Source organism: Mauremys mutica, chromosome 8 (genome assembly GCF_020497125.1).
Source record: "Mauremys mutica isolate MM-2020 ecotype Southern chromosome 8, ASM2049712v1, whole genome shotgun sequence".
Lineage (NCBI taxonomy): Eukaryota > Metazoa > Chordata > Testudines > Geoemydidae > Mauremys > Mauremys mutica.
This window is the reverse complement of record NC_059079.1, coordinates 75,184,022-75,199,134: the sequence shown is the minus strand read 5'-3', so window position 1 is coordinate 75,199,134 and position 15,113 is coordinate 75,184,022. Positions and strand designations below refer to the sequence as shown.

At 46.2% G+C, this 15,113-nt stretch overlaps 1 protein-coding gene across 1 annotated transcript in view; it reads right to left on the bottom strand.

Moving 5' to 3' along the window:
* The window catches only part of NRG2 (neuregulin 2), a 184,157-nt gene that overhangs the window by 142,762 nt on the left and 26,282 nt on the right, over positions 1–15,113 (bottom strand). The gene's annotated exons all lie outside the window — the stretch shown is intronic.

Below are 15,113 nucleotides of genomic sequence, written 5' to 3'. Positions count from 1 at the left end.
CTCAATCCTGTTGCCCTAGATAACTGCATGGGCTGCCTGTAGGGCAGGACCAGCCCTGTGTGCCTTGGCACCAGCACAGAACAGGAAATATGGCCAGGGGCTGGCTTACTCACACTGTTATGTATCGAACATGTTTCATGCTGCAAATCATTGAAAAATAGCAGGCTGCCCGCGAGTCCGTCCATTGACACTTCACACCGCTAGGTAGGCAGGCCCAACGCTCACTATGGGGAACAGTCACAGGCTGAGGCTGATCTCATCAGGACCAGGATAGGACACAGAGCCCTAATACATAAGGCAACCCGGGGTACTAGCACCAAAACAAGGTGCCCCATGAGATGCACGTCTAGCACCGGAACATCAGCTCCTAATACATAAGCCTCTGCCACATGAGCTGAAGCCGATTCTTTATTCACAGCCATTGTTCCACCAATGACTTGGTCTCGCTGCAGCCTGCAACCAGCCACTAGAGGGGGGACACACACACATACAGAGCCTCAAGAAATTGACCTGAATGAAAAAAGGTTCCCTAATAACAAATCAGTGGAATTTCCTATATTTAGCTTCCATTCTCATTAAGAATATAGAGGGAAAAAGTAAGCTTCCAAAACCTTGCTTAGATGCAATTGTCGTTATTTCAGCTGCTCCATTCAGTGAAGCGGGGCCCTGCCTCTGTATAGCTGAAGGCTGCCTTCTGACTGGCCCTTCTGGGCGGGAACCTCACTCTGTACTACAGGTTAGGGCTGAAACCTCCTCCGTCCCCTTAGGGTACATGGGAAAGGGGGCATTTCAAAGTTGTTGTAAGGCACATTCTATAATTTGGGGGGAGGGAATAAAAAAAAATCTCATTTTTCTAACCTCGACATGTCCCTTTGGGCCCTTATTTAGCAGAGAAAGACAATCAAACCACCACTGAATTAAGTGGGGGCTTGTCCATTCACTCTAAGGGGAGCTGGACGGACCTAACGTCAGTCCTGTGACAGAGGAGGTACTGACAAGCTTGCCAAGTTTACTTAAGATGAACTACCTCAGTGTCCACAGCATTCCCTTGTTGGCTCCCTCTAATTACCGTAGGAAACACCTTGAATACTACGGAGATTAGCTAACAGCGAATCTTAATTATGTAACGCAACTGGCAACATTCAAGTACCACGACTGTACTTTCCCCCCAGAAATTTGACACGTTGCCATTTATCATGACCCACTGTTAACGAGCCTCCACCCAGTTTTCAATTTGTGGGACAGCGTTCCTGCCAGCTGGAATTCATTTGGAGTGTTAAGGTTTCCTGAGATATCGTACCAGATGATTTTGCTAAAATCCAAATCTATGCATTCCAGCTTGTTTCATGCAGCTATTTTGTCATTTTATCAAAAAAAAGCCATCGCATTTTTCTGGTGCGGTTTGTTCTCTATAACCCCATATTGGTTATAGCTCATGGCTCCATTTCCTCCTGTATTTTAGTGATATTTCTCTCAATGATGCATGGGCCACTATTATGGAGGCACCAGTCACCATTCCAGGGTTAGGGCTGAAACCAATAAGCCTTATTTTCACCCACTTCTCCAAGTTTTGATAAGAACCAGATATTGGTATGAGATTGTGCTCAAGTTAGGCCAAGAGAAGAATTTTTTGGCAGAGTTCCAAGGAGCCAAGTAGGTTAGGAATTGCCAAGCTTCCAAAATTACCTTTAAAAATACAGTAAGTTGTGTCATGAATGTTGGGGTCAACTGAACTGGAGACATCTTCCAAACCTTCCAGTTGACACAGGCTCGGAGACCCATGGTCACTTCCACACAGAGCTGTCTGGGTTAAAGTGGACTCAGAGAGAAGAGGTCATTGGCATGTTTTTGCTGAATCCAGCAGAGGAATCCGTGATTTGTTGACTGGCTGCTTCTCTGCCTGAGAGGCAGAGTCACCCAGGTACCAGAGCCCTGAGGAGTGCCCAAGCAAACCAGCCATGCCAGCAAGAAGAGCTTTGTGCAGCTCCCACAGGGAAAGAACAGGGTCACCTGAGAGACTCAGGGCAGGCACAGAAAGCAAGTGAGGACAGACTCTACCAGGCTGAAGAGAGGGCCTGTGGAACATAGGATGGCCAGGCTGGATCAGACTAGACATCCATCTAGACTGGGATCCTGTCTCTGACAGTGGCCACTATCAGCTACTTCAGAGGAAGATGCAAGAAATCCTCTAATGAATGGTATGAATAACCTGCTTTTAAGGGAATGTTCTTCCTAGCCCCAGCCAGTTAGCTGTTGTGTTTGCCTTGATGCCGGAGACTTTATATTCCCCCTACACATTTTTATCCTAATTAATAGATCCATGGGTGGTGTTATTTTTCATATAATGTCCAATCGTCTTGTGAATCCTATTAAACTCTTGGCCTCAATTGTATCTCATGGCAAAGAGTTCCACAGGATAGTTATGTAAAAAAAAAATTTTTATCAGTTTTAAATTTGTTCCTTTTCAGTGCTATTCTCCAGCATTAGGGGAGAGGTGAAGAAAGATATCCCGATTTACCTTCTGTCCACCATCCATTTTTATGATGTCCCTTCTGATTTGTCCCTTCTCTAAACTTGGGGCTGTGGCTCACAACGGCACAGAGAGATGGCTTTGTGGGCTATTGGCCCTTGCATTCCTAATAGCACAGACCACCTCTCCTCCAGATCACAATCACATACCAACCTTGTGGGAACTGCAGCTGTGTGGCCAGCCAGTGCACTGCATACCATCTTGAACAGCTCTAAAGACGGTCAGTGGTCCAGAGGCCACAGTTTGAGGACCCTGCTCTACTCAAAACATCTCCAGTCTTTTCATTCTGGCCTCATACCAAAATTTCCTTGGGTCTGTAAGCATTCTCATTGCTCATCTCTTGACCCCTTCTGTTTCTCTGTATGGTTAGTGTAACCGGCACGGAGCACAGCATTCAGGGTGAGAGCACCCCTATTGGCATTTTCTGTATTAGTCTCAGTCCCTTTCCCACCTCCAGGTCGCTGTGTGCATCTGCAGGGCTTCAGGGAGCAGAATGACCCTCTAAGGCTTCAATTCAGAAAAGCATCCATGTTCAGGAAAGCACTTAATGACATGATCAAGTGCTTCCCTGAATCAGGGATGTTCCCAAGGACAGCAAGCTGATGAAGACTGCATGGGGCAGAAAAGAGGGGGTAGGATCTGAGAGTCAGGGAGGGCGAGGCTGGTGAAAGGTTTGGAGGAGTGAAGAGGAACTTGGGGAGAGCAGAAAGGGAAGAGAGAAAGTGACTGGGGGAACAAGAGAGATGAGGCATAATGTTTTCCCTTCAGTGCAGGGGAGAGTGGGCATGCACAGGAAGATGTCAGAGGGAAGAGAAGAACTATGAAGTAAACGAATGAACAAAAATATCTAAGAACAAAGGAAGAGACGAGGTAGATTCAGTATTGCCAGCCCCAATGGTTTGAAAATCATGAGTCAAGCTCCACAGAAAGTCATGAGATTGTAAGGCCAATCATGAGATTTAAAAATACAACAAATTGCATCTTACTAAAAATCAAAGGAGTCAAAACGTTGTAAGAGGTGGGGGCCCACATGGGGTGAGTTTGCACTTAAAGTATATACACCACACAGAAGTTTCTAAAAGTAGCATGAACAAGGCAGATATCACAAGTGAAGCAATTCAACCAACCAACCAAAATACATACTTTGGGAGGGGATGGCTGTGAAAAACTGATCTGAACAGATGTCTCTTTCATTCACTTTTTAAAATGTAACCTTACTGTTCGTGTTGATTTCTCTTCTGCCCAAAGGTTCCTCTTAACAGCAACAAAAACTGACCAAACTCTGGTCAGTTCCCTCCAAGGCAGCTTATGAAAGCTCTGAGCAGCAACAAAGACATTGGAGCTTCCTGTCTGTCAGACTCAGGAAGGCAGCCCTGCCTCGGATCCCATCAGGAAGGTTAATCTTGCAACCAGAAGAGTGACAGTCGTAATTTTAAAAAATGAAACCTTGGGTTTTGCAGAAGTTGATAATACTTGCCCAAAAAAGCTTCTTAGTCACCAAGGGCAAGTGGCCTTTTCAAGCCCTGATCTCAGTCATGTATCAGGATTAATTTTAATCTTCCTCCCTATAATCAACAGACCTCCCAATGCTCATGGTTAGAGGACACAGCTATTAGTCAGGAGATAGGGATTCTATTCCCAACTCAGCCATCTGGGGTCTGAGTCTGTGATGCATCTCCAGAAGACACAGCAAGAAGCTGCAAGCCAGGCAGGAGGCTGGGATGCGAAGATGGCAGTATGCTCATCTTTGTGCCTTCTGGATTCTGGAGCGCTCTAGGGACTGCAACAGCCGCCTGCATAAATTAGAGCAGCTCCCCACTGAGCTAATTTATGACAGCCCATCCCAGGCTGCTTGTGGGGTGCAGTACACCTGAGAACCACCTACTGCCATGCACTGTGGCCCACTCCCTATACCAGGAGTTCTCCACTAGCCTGTTGCAATACATTTTGGGTCCCTATATGCCTCTGGAACACTGTATAGGGAACACTGTAGGGGACACAATCTGCTCCCTCCTTCCTGTCTGACCTTGGGCTAGGTCATTTAACCTCCTTGGGCTCTCCCCTCTGTAGAAAGGAGACGGCAACACTAATTTATTGTACAGGATGTTAATGAGACTTGATTCATTAATGTTTGCTTTTTGAGATCCTCAGATGGATGGGGCTATCAAATGCAAAGCACTATGATTCTCTCTAGTATTTGTGACGTTGCACTCCATATGCTTTATGAAAATATGCTTATGACTGTGAATATGATGTAACTGGAATATGCTTTACGCAAAAGGTCTCTTGTAAGGTTATCATTATAAAGCTTATAATCTACTGAGTGTTTTCATCCTCTTTGTTTGCATGTATTATTTCTATGTCTGGAGTTAGGAGAATAAGATATAAACTTGTATTACTGATATAAACATATTAAGTGGAAGCCATTAAGGATGCTTCAGAATCAATTAACTGTAAATGGCCCTGTTTACTTGCATACCTTTCCGAGTACATGTTGGCCAGCCCAGGAAGAATGGCGGCTGGGTCTCACAGGACATGTGACCATGTCACATGATACTGGAATCCATCTTAAATCTGGTACTTTTCCATTTAGAAGGAAGGGTGGGGACCAGGAGAGACAAAAGATTCCTGCCTTGTGCAAAAGCTATAAAAGGGGTGGAGCAGGATAAAGGCTGCCTGTCATGAGAAAGCCCCTACTTTCCATCTGAGATGCGGGCTGGAACTAACAAGGACTTTACCAGGGGAAAGGTTTGGGCCCAGACTAGGAAGGAGTCTAGTCTGTGAAAGAAGCTTATTGGAACATCTTTGAGGGTGAGATATTACATATAATCAGTTTCTTAATGTATTAAGCTTAGACTTCCTTGTTTTTGCTTTGTTTTGCTTGGTGACTTACTTTGTTCTGTCTGTTATTACTTGAAACCACTTAAATCCTACTTTTTATACTTAATAAAATCACTTCTGTTTATTAATAAACCCAGAGTAAGTGATTAATAACTGGGGGGAGCAAACAGCTGTGCATATCTCTCTATCAGTGTTCTAGAGGGCGGACAATTTATGAGTTTACCCTGTATAAGCTTTATACAGAGTAAAACTGATCTATTTGGGGTTTGGAACCCATTGGGAACTGGGTGTCTGGGTGCTGGAGAGGTAACCTGCTGAGCTATTTTTGGTTAGTCTGCAGCTTTGGGGGTGTGGCCCAGCCCCTGAGTCTGTGTTGCAGCAGGCCAGCATGTCTGGCTCAACAAGGCAGGGTTCTGGAGTCCCAAGCTGGCAGGGAAAACAGGCTCAGAGGTCATTTCAGCACATCAGGTGACAGTCCCAAGGGGGGTCTCTGTGACCGAACCTGTCACACAGGATGTTAATGAGACTTGATTCATTAATGTTTGATCTTTGAGATCCTCAGATGGACAGGGCTATCAAACGCAAAGCACTATGATCCTCTCTGGTATTTCTTTTTCTTGATTTGATGTCTTATTTTTCCTTACAAATCTATCCATATTAGGGGGGTTTCTCTTTCTTCCATTTCAGTTTCACATACAAGTTTTTGGTTTTAGTTTCTGATCTTTGATCTGTTCCTCATAAAGCCATCCTGGCTAATTCTAGTTCCTTTCATCCTCCTTTTTCAGGCAAATCACCATCTAATGTAGTGGTTCTCAACCTTTCCAGACAACTGTACCCCTTGCAGGAATGTGACTTGTCTTGCGTACCCCCAAGTTACACCTCACTTGAAAGCTCCTTGCTTACAAAAATCAGACATAAAAATACAAAAGTGTCTCAGCACAATATTACTGAAAAATCGCTGACTTTCTCATTTTTATCATATAATTGTAAAACTAATTAATTGGAATATAAATATTGTACTTGCATATCAGTGTGTATAGTATATAGAGCAATATAAACAAGTTATTGTCTGTATGAAATTTTAGTTTGTACTGACTTCAGTAGTGCTTTTTATGGAGCCTGTTGTAAAGCTAGGCACACATCTAGATGAGTTGATATAACCCCTGGAAGACTTCACCGTGCCCCCAAGGGTGCACGTACCTCTGGGTGAGAAAAACTGATCTAATGAAACTCCATTTTGGTGCATTTTATAGTTTCTTCCATACTCACAGATTTTAATACTTCCTTCCATCGCATTTTACTCACTACATTTCTAAATTCTCCTAAATTTGTCATTCTGAAATCTCACCCCCTTGCCCTGCTCTGTTATGTGAACCTAATCCTTACTGTACAGAATTCAATATTTTGGTACTCAGTCATCATTCCATGTTAGATCCAGGAAGAATTCTCTTCTGGGCAGAGTCCCTTTTTCCTGGTCATATAACTGGCATCTCTGTAACAATTCAACCTCTTTCCTGACGCATGTTTTGGCTTTGTTTGTTACCCAACAGCTATCTGGAAAGTTCATTTTATTTATTTTAGGATTTATGAAATGTGCCTATCACACAGTCACTAGGCACATATACAGGAACCTGAAACCAGTTATTGACAAATGCTAAACAAAATACCACACCACAGTAAAGTTCATCACATTCCTCACGCTCACCCCGCAGGCAAAAACCTGAATGAGAAGATGAGACATGTACAATCCTTGGAAGGTCAACAAACTCTGCCTCTGATGGATGCACTGGGGAAGAAAATTCCCAATATTTGTAGCATCCCACCTGCAATACCAAGACCTACAAATCCAGGACCTGTTAGCAAGATAGCATTCTGCCGTTAACTATCTTGAAGACACAGAGGCCATTTCTCAAGCCAAGACCAAAACAATAGAGCTTATTCTATGAAGCTTTCAACAACTGGTATTGCATCTGGAAGCAGGAAGCCAGTGCAGCCTTCCGAAAACCGGAGTTCTACGCTAACAGCATTAAGCAAGTGATAGACACAATCTGCACTAGCTACCAGGATCAAGAATATCCTTCCCTCCACTTCCTCTGCCCAGACCTGCCTCTCCTCTTCTCCAGCCCTGACAGTGTTTTCTGGAACAGGAGCTGAAATTGGGGGATTGGCTTCTGAACACAAGTGCAGAACCTACAAGATGGAAGCAGCCAGCTGCAAAGAAATTCATGGAGACATTCGCATCATTGTTGGCAAGTAGCACCAGATTTTCAAAAGTGCTCAAAGTTGGTGCATGTTGAGAGCTGAGCTCTTTTGCCAGTCTGGCCCGCAGCGGGCAGCATTAGGTGCTCATCTGCCCCTCCCTGAATAAGCCTGGTTGGGCCATATGTTTACGGAATCATTCCGATGCTTCTGAGCCAGCAGAAGAAGCGCTTTGGGACAACAGCAAAACTTTCTCATTGGTGAATTTTGACAGTGTGGGAAGGAGGGTTATATATGCGCTGCAAGGGCCTAAAAAACAATTCATAGCTATGCATTGAAATATTAAACACATGGGCTGACTTTTCAGGAATAGCTCTCAGGTAAAAAAAAAAGGAAGAGGTCAACTGAAACCAGAGAATGTTACAGCCCCTGACATCCCAGGTCCTCTGCCTAGCACCAAGGCAGCAGTCTCTAGAAGCAGTAGCTGGCAGGCCCTGCCTTTTGAGTTGAGCATTTCACAGGGTTGCCAGCAGCAGAAGGCAGCTGTTTGCTGGTGGTATAGTGGGCTTTGTGCTTGGCAAACATGACACGTGTGTGTCACAGCAGAGAGGGAGCCAGAGATGAATGGCACATCCCACACACACCAGCACACTTCCAGGGGCTGTCACTGGCTGCCCACCTAATTAGTAGCATTATGGTTCACAATGGGAGAGTTATTAAAGGGGAAGGAGGGAGGGTGAGCACGCACGTGACTCAGCAAGACCTGGGAAAGATACTGGAAACTTTACCCTGGAGTTCAGTGGCTGTGGGCTCAACCCCACTGGCCACAGTTCCAGGAAAGGTCGTGAAATCAGGTCAGACACGGGATTCTTTTCAGTCTTTGCTTTGGAAAGTAGATTCCACTAACAAGTGGTTTCATAGGTTTTGCATGGAGGGACGGGGAAGGAGGAAGAGAGACAGAGAGAGGACTCCCAAGAGCAGTATGCTCGGAAGAAAAGTTTAGCCATGTGACACCTGCTGCCTTTAACAGCAATTAGAAATGTATCCAATGCCCAGGATTCATGCAATTGTGTCTTTGGTGTTTCAATCAGAGCAGGTTTTACACACACACACACACACACACATACACACACTCAACTCACCCCATCAAGCTTCAGATTTAAATGAACCCCAAAATTCAGAGTGAACCTCAGTTGAAAATCAGTGGGTCAGATCCTCAGCTGGTGCCAACCCAGCGTATTTCCACTGAAGGCAACAGAGCTAAGCCAATTTACATCCACTGAGAATCTGGCATATTATTTTTAACCTGATTTTACAATGAAATTACACAAGCATGCAAATCCGGATACACACACACACACACACACACACAAAAAAATGTGTTTGAAATGTCTGTAAACCTTAGCAAATGATGTAATAAACTTGCTTTGATATACGGTTTATAACAAACCCTCGCATCACCTGTGTTTAGTGTGGTTTTAACAGAGTTTAAAGTAACTTCCATCCCAAAAAATGACTCTGTGAGCCATTCTGGAGTTCCATATTTGCTCTGTCTCAAAACAGTTAGCAGGTAGAAAGATTTTTTTCCCTAACAACCAGCCAGGCAGTTTCAGCCTGGGATCTGAGACCAAGCTGGGTTCTTTCCTTTCCACACATCACCAGTGAAATATTCTGCAGACTAAATTATGTCCTTAGTCACAAGTGCAATTTACGTCCCCCTAGTGAGGCTGTGAGGATCAGCTGGAGCTAGTAAAGGGCTTTGAGATCCTTAAATTGAAGGCTCCATAGACATCTCAACTTCACTATCATTGCCTATACACATGCAAAGTACAACAAATCATGAGGAAGCTTCCACTAATCTCTTGAAGAACCATTACTCACCAGGCATAACTGCCCAGAGATCCTTTATAAGCACTGGTGAGAGATTCTGCCAAAGATAATTACCAGTTTGTTAATTATCTAAATATTTACTTTTAGGTTTAGTACAAGTATTTTTTATTAACCATGCCAAAAAAAAACAGCAACATAAACATCAGCCTCATCTCAGGGAAGAGATGCTGCTCCATGTGCTCTCGCTACAGTTGTAATAACTTCCTAAAAAAAAGCCCTGGGTAAAATGGGCCCTCTGTACCAACCAAGAGATCCAAGAAATGAGGCTTACATACAGTCAAGAGCCTTCTGTGTGGGGACGGGTGAACCTTGCAAGGTTTGTCCAGATCAGCACTGACAGGTATTTGACCAGAATGAACCACTTGGATAGAGAAATGGGGCTGGCCCACAACAATGCGTTTCCTTATTCCGCCCTTTTGGAAGGCCAGCATTTTCCCCTGGCCTGATGGGGGAAGCCCATCTTGCCACACCTTCTCCAGTTCTGTCATCCCCTCCAACTTTCTGTCTGAAACGCAGGAACAGCCTGAATAGCATCTGATCTTTGGATGACCTGCCTAGAGGTCCTCATGGACTAGCTGCCAGAAGGCACGGTAGGCGGGCACTCTGTACAGACTTGCAAGGCATCAGGTAAACATCTGCACCAGCAGACTTCCAAACCAGCTCCCCGTTACCCCTAAATCCTGCCTGGAGGGTGTTTAAACACCTCAGCTATGCTGAGTCCACACTCACGCAGCTGAGGAGAGCAGGTGAAAAAAGAGGCTCCAGACCATCCCTCTGCTCCCCCTGTCCTGAGCCAGCCAAAGGGCTGTTCTAAGTGATGTCGGCTAGAGCAGGCTCATGTGGACTGATGCACTAGATCAGGATTATTGGCTGGGGCACTGTGCTCTCTTCCCCACCCTCCTGCCCCTGGCATGTCCCCTCCTCCACCCCTTCCTGCCTCCTACACAAGAGAGGAGTAGCGAGTAGCTTAGGGCTGCCTATGCTGGCTCTAGGACTCAGGGGGAGTCTCAGTTGTCCCTTTGCAATGCCTCAGCAGCACAAAGAAGCTGGAGTTGCGGCTGGGGCGAGGGCTGAAGGAGCCCCAGGCTCAGACACTTCACACTAGGAAATAATTTCTCCAGCTTCTCTTCAGGCACCACAGTGCTTTACATAGAGCTTCACTTTAGGATGAGAGTGAGGAAACGCACAAAACAGGGATCCTGCATGGATTTCAACTCCACACAAACAAAGAAACACTAGCCCTTAATCAGACTGGGGCTTTCCCTAAAAATTCAATAAATATGGGGCCAAATTCATTCCTGGTGAAAAATCCACTGACCCCCCCCCCTTATAATGTCCAGTGAAATTACAAAGAGGTAAAAGCAGAATAGGTCTACAGAGCTACAGACAGACTTCATCCTTAGTACTGCTCCTTCAGGAACAAATAGGGGCATGGCTCCTGAAATCTATCCTGCTTTTGTCTCTTCCCATCTTCACTGGACAGTTTCAGGCTTAGAGCATTCACTGTAGCTTAACTAAATGCTTAGAACTAAGCCTAGCCAAAAATAACACTTATAGCAAGAGGGCATTCTTACCTACGTCAGAATTAAGAGTAAATCATATCATTCAAGAATTACTGAGCGAATCATCAGTTCACCTTTGTACTTGGGTCTGATTATCCATTCCATACTTTGGAGATTCATAATGTTGACAATAAGATTAACCCTTCTATTGTTTTTTATAACCTGAAGTTCTTTACCATAGCCTGCAAGAGCCTCACAAAGACTTTCTCTCTAATCTCAGAATGTCTTTTAATGTTAGCACCTCCCAGAGGTAAATTACAATCAAATCCTGACTCTTGTGAAAGCCAAACACATACGAAGAACATCTGTTGCAATGCTCTTCAGCAGGGACCTTTGGAAACTTTTCCCCTTCATTCCCGTTACACCATGGTTTTCAGAGTTAACCCTTACCAGTGACTGGTCACAAGAATGGCATGATTCCTGTGCCCCCTACCTGATCACCAATGGTGAATAACCAATTCTGTGCACACACAACATTTTCCTTGCAGCCAGCTAAAGGTAAGAGAGAATGAATGGAATTACTAAGGAATTCAACCTACAAGGAACTTCCAATTTCTCTTGTCGTTCCCTTGCAAACTACCCTACAATCTCCTTAGCAAAGTGTCAGTGGTTCCAACTTCTCAGGGTTCTTCCCCTCTGGAAGTTTGGCTTCTCTTCCCCTTGTATATGCTGCTATAAAGGCTTCCTTGCACCCCGATGCACCTAGGTGCTCTCCAGCATTCTGGCATCAGAGCTCGTCTCCCTCTTGTTCATCCTAGCAACTAGGTTTGCACGCAAGCTTAAGCTTCCCTGATCATGGCTCTTCTGGCCTCCGTTCTCCCAGCTCTGGGAAGATTTTTCCCCTGGTCACCAATTACTTTGGCCCTGTTCTCCAAGGTACATCACATAGGTGTCACGGTGGGGAAGAGTGACTGGCAACAGCTTCTCTGCTTACCAGAGTCTTGCTTAAATCTCTGGTCCTTTGGTACCCAAATCCCTTTCAACTCCTTTTGTCCAGTCTTCTAGCTAAGTCTCAGCTCCACTCCCAGGGAAGAATTTTCCTCCAGACCTGCACTCCTTCAGCACTACTGGTGCATTCCCCAAGTCTCTCGTTCCAGCCTGCAACAAAAGTAGTGAGTAGAAACTCCAGGGTGTGCCTTATATAGGCTCCTCATCCTCAGAATGAGGCTAGCACTTCCCCAAGAGGTCAGCTCGCCAGTTACGCTGATCTAAAGACAATGTGGGTTGACAGCTGTACTGAAAAATTCTCTTCTCCTAAGTTACATAGGTTTGAGGGTGCTCTAGTCTCTAATGCTTTCTCTGTGATTGCCATGCTGGAGAGCAGTGCCAGGATTGATAGACCTGGACACTGAATTCTTCCTCTAGTACCCAGCACAGGTGTAGGAGTAGCATGGCTCTGTCACACTGCATGTTTGCAGGACCAGGACTTAGGACTGTAAGTGCTTCGGGGCAGGAACGATACCTAGCACATTGCAAGAGATACAAGAAACAAATACATCACAACAATAACCTCCCTCTAGACTTGTTCTAAGTCAGGTTTTTACTGTTGCATGCTGAACCTGATACTTTCTGTTGGTCTCTGTCTCACAGAAGTTGGACTGTTGTTATCTAGACACAGGGATGCTATATGATATCTGCAGCCTTAAGAATTTTAAACAATCCCAGGATGGCTCAGGGAAACAATCAAGAGAGGACTTCATTCTACAGGGCTGCCAGTCTAGCAGCTGGCTAGGGGGGAGGGATAGCTCAGTGGTTTGAGCATTGGCCTGCTAAACCCAGGGTTGTAAGTTCAATCCTTGAGGGGGCCACTTAGGGATCTGGGGCAAAAATTGGTCCTGCTAGTGAAGGCAGGGGGCTGGACTCAATGACCTTTCAAGGTCCCTTCCAGCTCTAGGAGATTGGTATATCTCCTTTTATTACCTTCCACCAGCAGCACATTCACTTGAGAGGAGAAAAGGACAACCAAGCGTATAAGTTTTATAGAGGGTAAACCAAACTTAACAGAACTAGAGAAGAGACTCAATCGACCTGGGTCACCTGCTAGGTAATATCAGTTTCTATGTGCTCAATAAATGGGAACCAGAATAAATAATCGGCTACTTTCCAGGGGTTTTTAATGTGTTTTAATCTTCTCCATATTCCTTATGCCCCATGCTTGACTGACTCAGTGAGTTACAGTATCCAGTGGCATGTGCAGCACTAGCCATCTGCAGTGTAGCTGCAATTCTTAAAAATTCCATGTAGCTCCCCTGGAGCTCTGCATTCTTCTCTCCAAGACTAAAACCACCGGTTCCATCCCAGTTACAATGATATTTCTGTGACTGCAGACGTCTGCCTAAAGAACTTAGATGACTCAACAGTCCCAGCAGAACCCTCCCATTCACATCCTATTCTCTTCAGCAGGCACTGTAGGTTCTTTTGAGGAAACAGCCCTGGAAAAGTCATTTGTGTTGCCTATGTCACATCATTTGTGGTCAGAAAGAATGTTCCCCTGGATCCCATCAGGCCTCACTGATCTCTGCCGACATCTCCCCTTCCTGGGGTTGTACAGTGAGGGGCTTTGGCTACGGGTGCACGGACATGAACATTGAGCCTAGCCCCTCCATAGGCCTAGTTCTTCTCTCACGCTGGGGAGAATGAGTAACTTCCCTGGATCCATCGAGCTGGGCTGTATGAGAGGAGAATCAGGCCTAGTTTTCTAGACCAGGTAAGACATCTGGTCAGTACAGACTGATAAAGGCCAACTCCCTAACTTGCTGATGCTGGGTGAGAGCCGGAGCTGGATGAGCTGAATTTGGTACCTTCAGAAATATTCCTGTGGGAAAAAGAGGGGCAAACCCCAGAAACACTGAAGTATTTAGGTGCCTAACTTCCACTTATTTCAATGGGAGTTAGGAGCCTAAATACCTCTGAAGAAACAGGCCAAAAAATGTCCAGCACTCCCCACCCACCCCTGCCACCCCTTTTTTTAGCAGGCTGCACTGTGTCTTCCTTTGTCTTCCAAATAACATTTCTGGGTTCTCTAAATGGTGACAGCTTGGGAAGGGGAAGAACTTTCCTGCATCCAACTCCATGGTCAGATCAGTAACAACATGGGGCATGTTTCTCTTTCACCAGAGAACCCCACTTGCCGTGCAATGTATACATTGCAGTGCAGACATCTTTACAGAAAGTGATGCACCCTGCTGGAGGGCAAGTCTGGGGCATCTGAAAGGAACTAGGCAAGCCCAGAGCAGCATCTGAATCTCTCCAGGTTGAGTCCCTTTTCTTCTTTGCTTTCCCCTCTGTCTCACTCTGAGCTTTCCACAGGACGGTTAAAAACAATAGAGGCACCACCCCACCCTACCTGCTGCAGCCCACCTACCCAAGTGCCAGGCACCCCTGGCCAGCAGCCCACCTACCTAAGGGCCAGGCACACACACCCCGCCTGCAGCCCACCTACCCAATGGCCAGGCACACACACCCCGCCTGCAGCCCATCTACCCAATGGCCAGGCACCCCCTCTGCCTGCAGCACCACCTACCCAAGGGCCAGGCACCCCCTCTGCCTGCAGCACCACCTACCCAAGGGCCAGGCACCCCCTCTGCCTGCAGCACCACCTACCCAAGGGCCAGGCACCCCCTCTGCCTGCAGCACCACCTACCCAAGGGCCAGGCACCCCCTCTGCCTGCAGCACCACCTACCCAAGGGCCAGGCACACCCCCAGCAGCCCACTGACCCACCACGCGTCACTACTCAGGGGGAGTCACCACCACCCCACCCATCACAGCCCAGCTACCCAGGGGGAGGCATTGCCCCCCTCTCGCCCATCACAGCCCAACCACTCAGACACTGCCCCCCTCCTGTCACAGCCCAATGATTAAGGGGGCAGGCACCGCCCCCCGCATCTATCACAGCCCAACTACCCAGGCCCCACCCCTGCCCTTGCCCAGTTGCCCATGGGGCAGGCACCACCCCACCCTCATTGCTCCGAAGCAGCTGTCTCTGGTGAGTTCCCCTTCATGAGATTGTTTATTTGAGAATCAGAACTTTCTCCCTCCCAGATCAGCTGGTCTTTAATCCTACAGCAAAGACAGACCCTTCTGTTCATG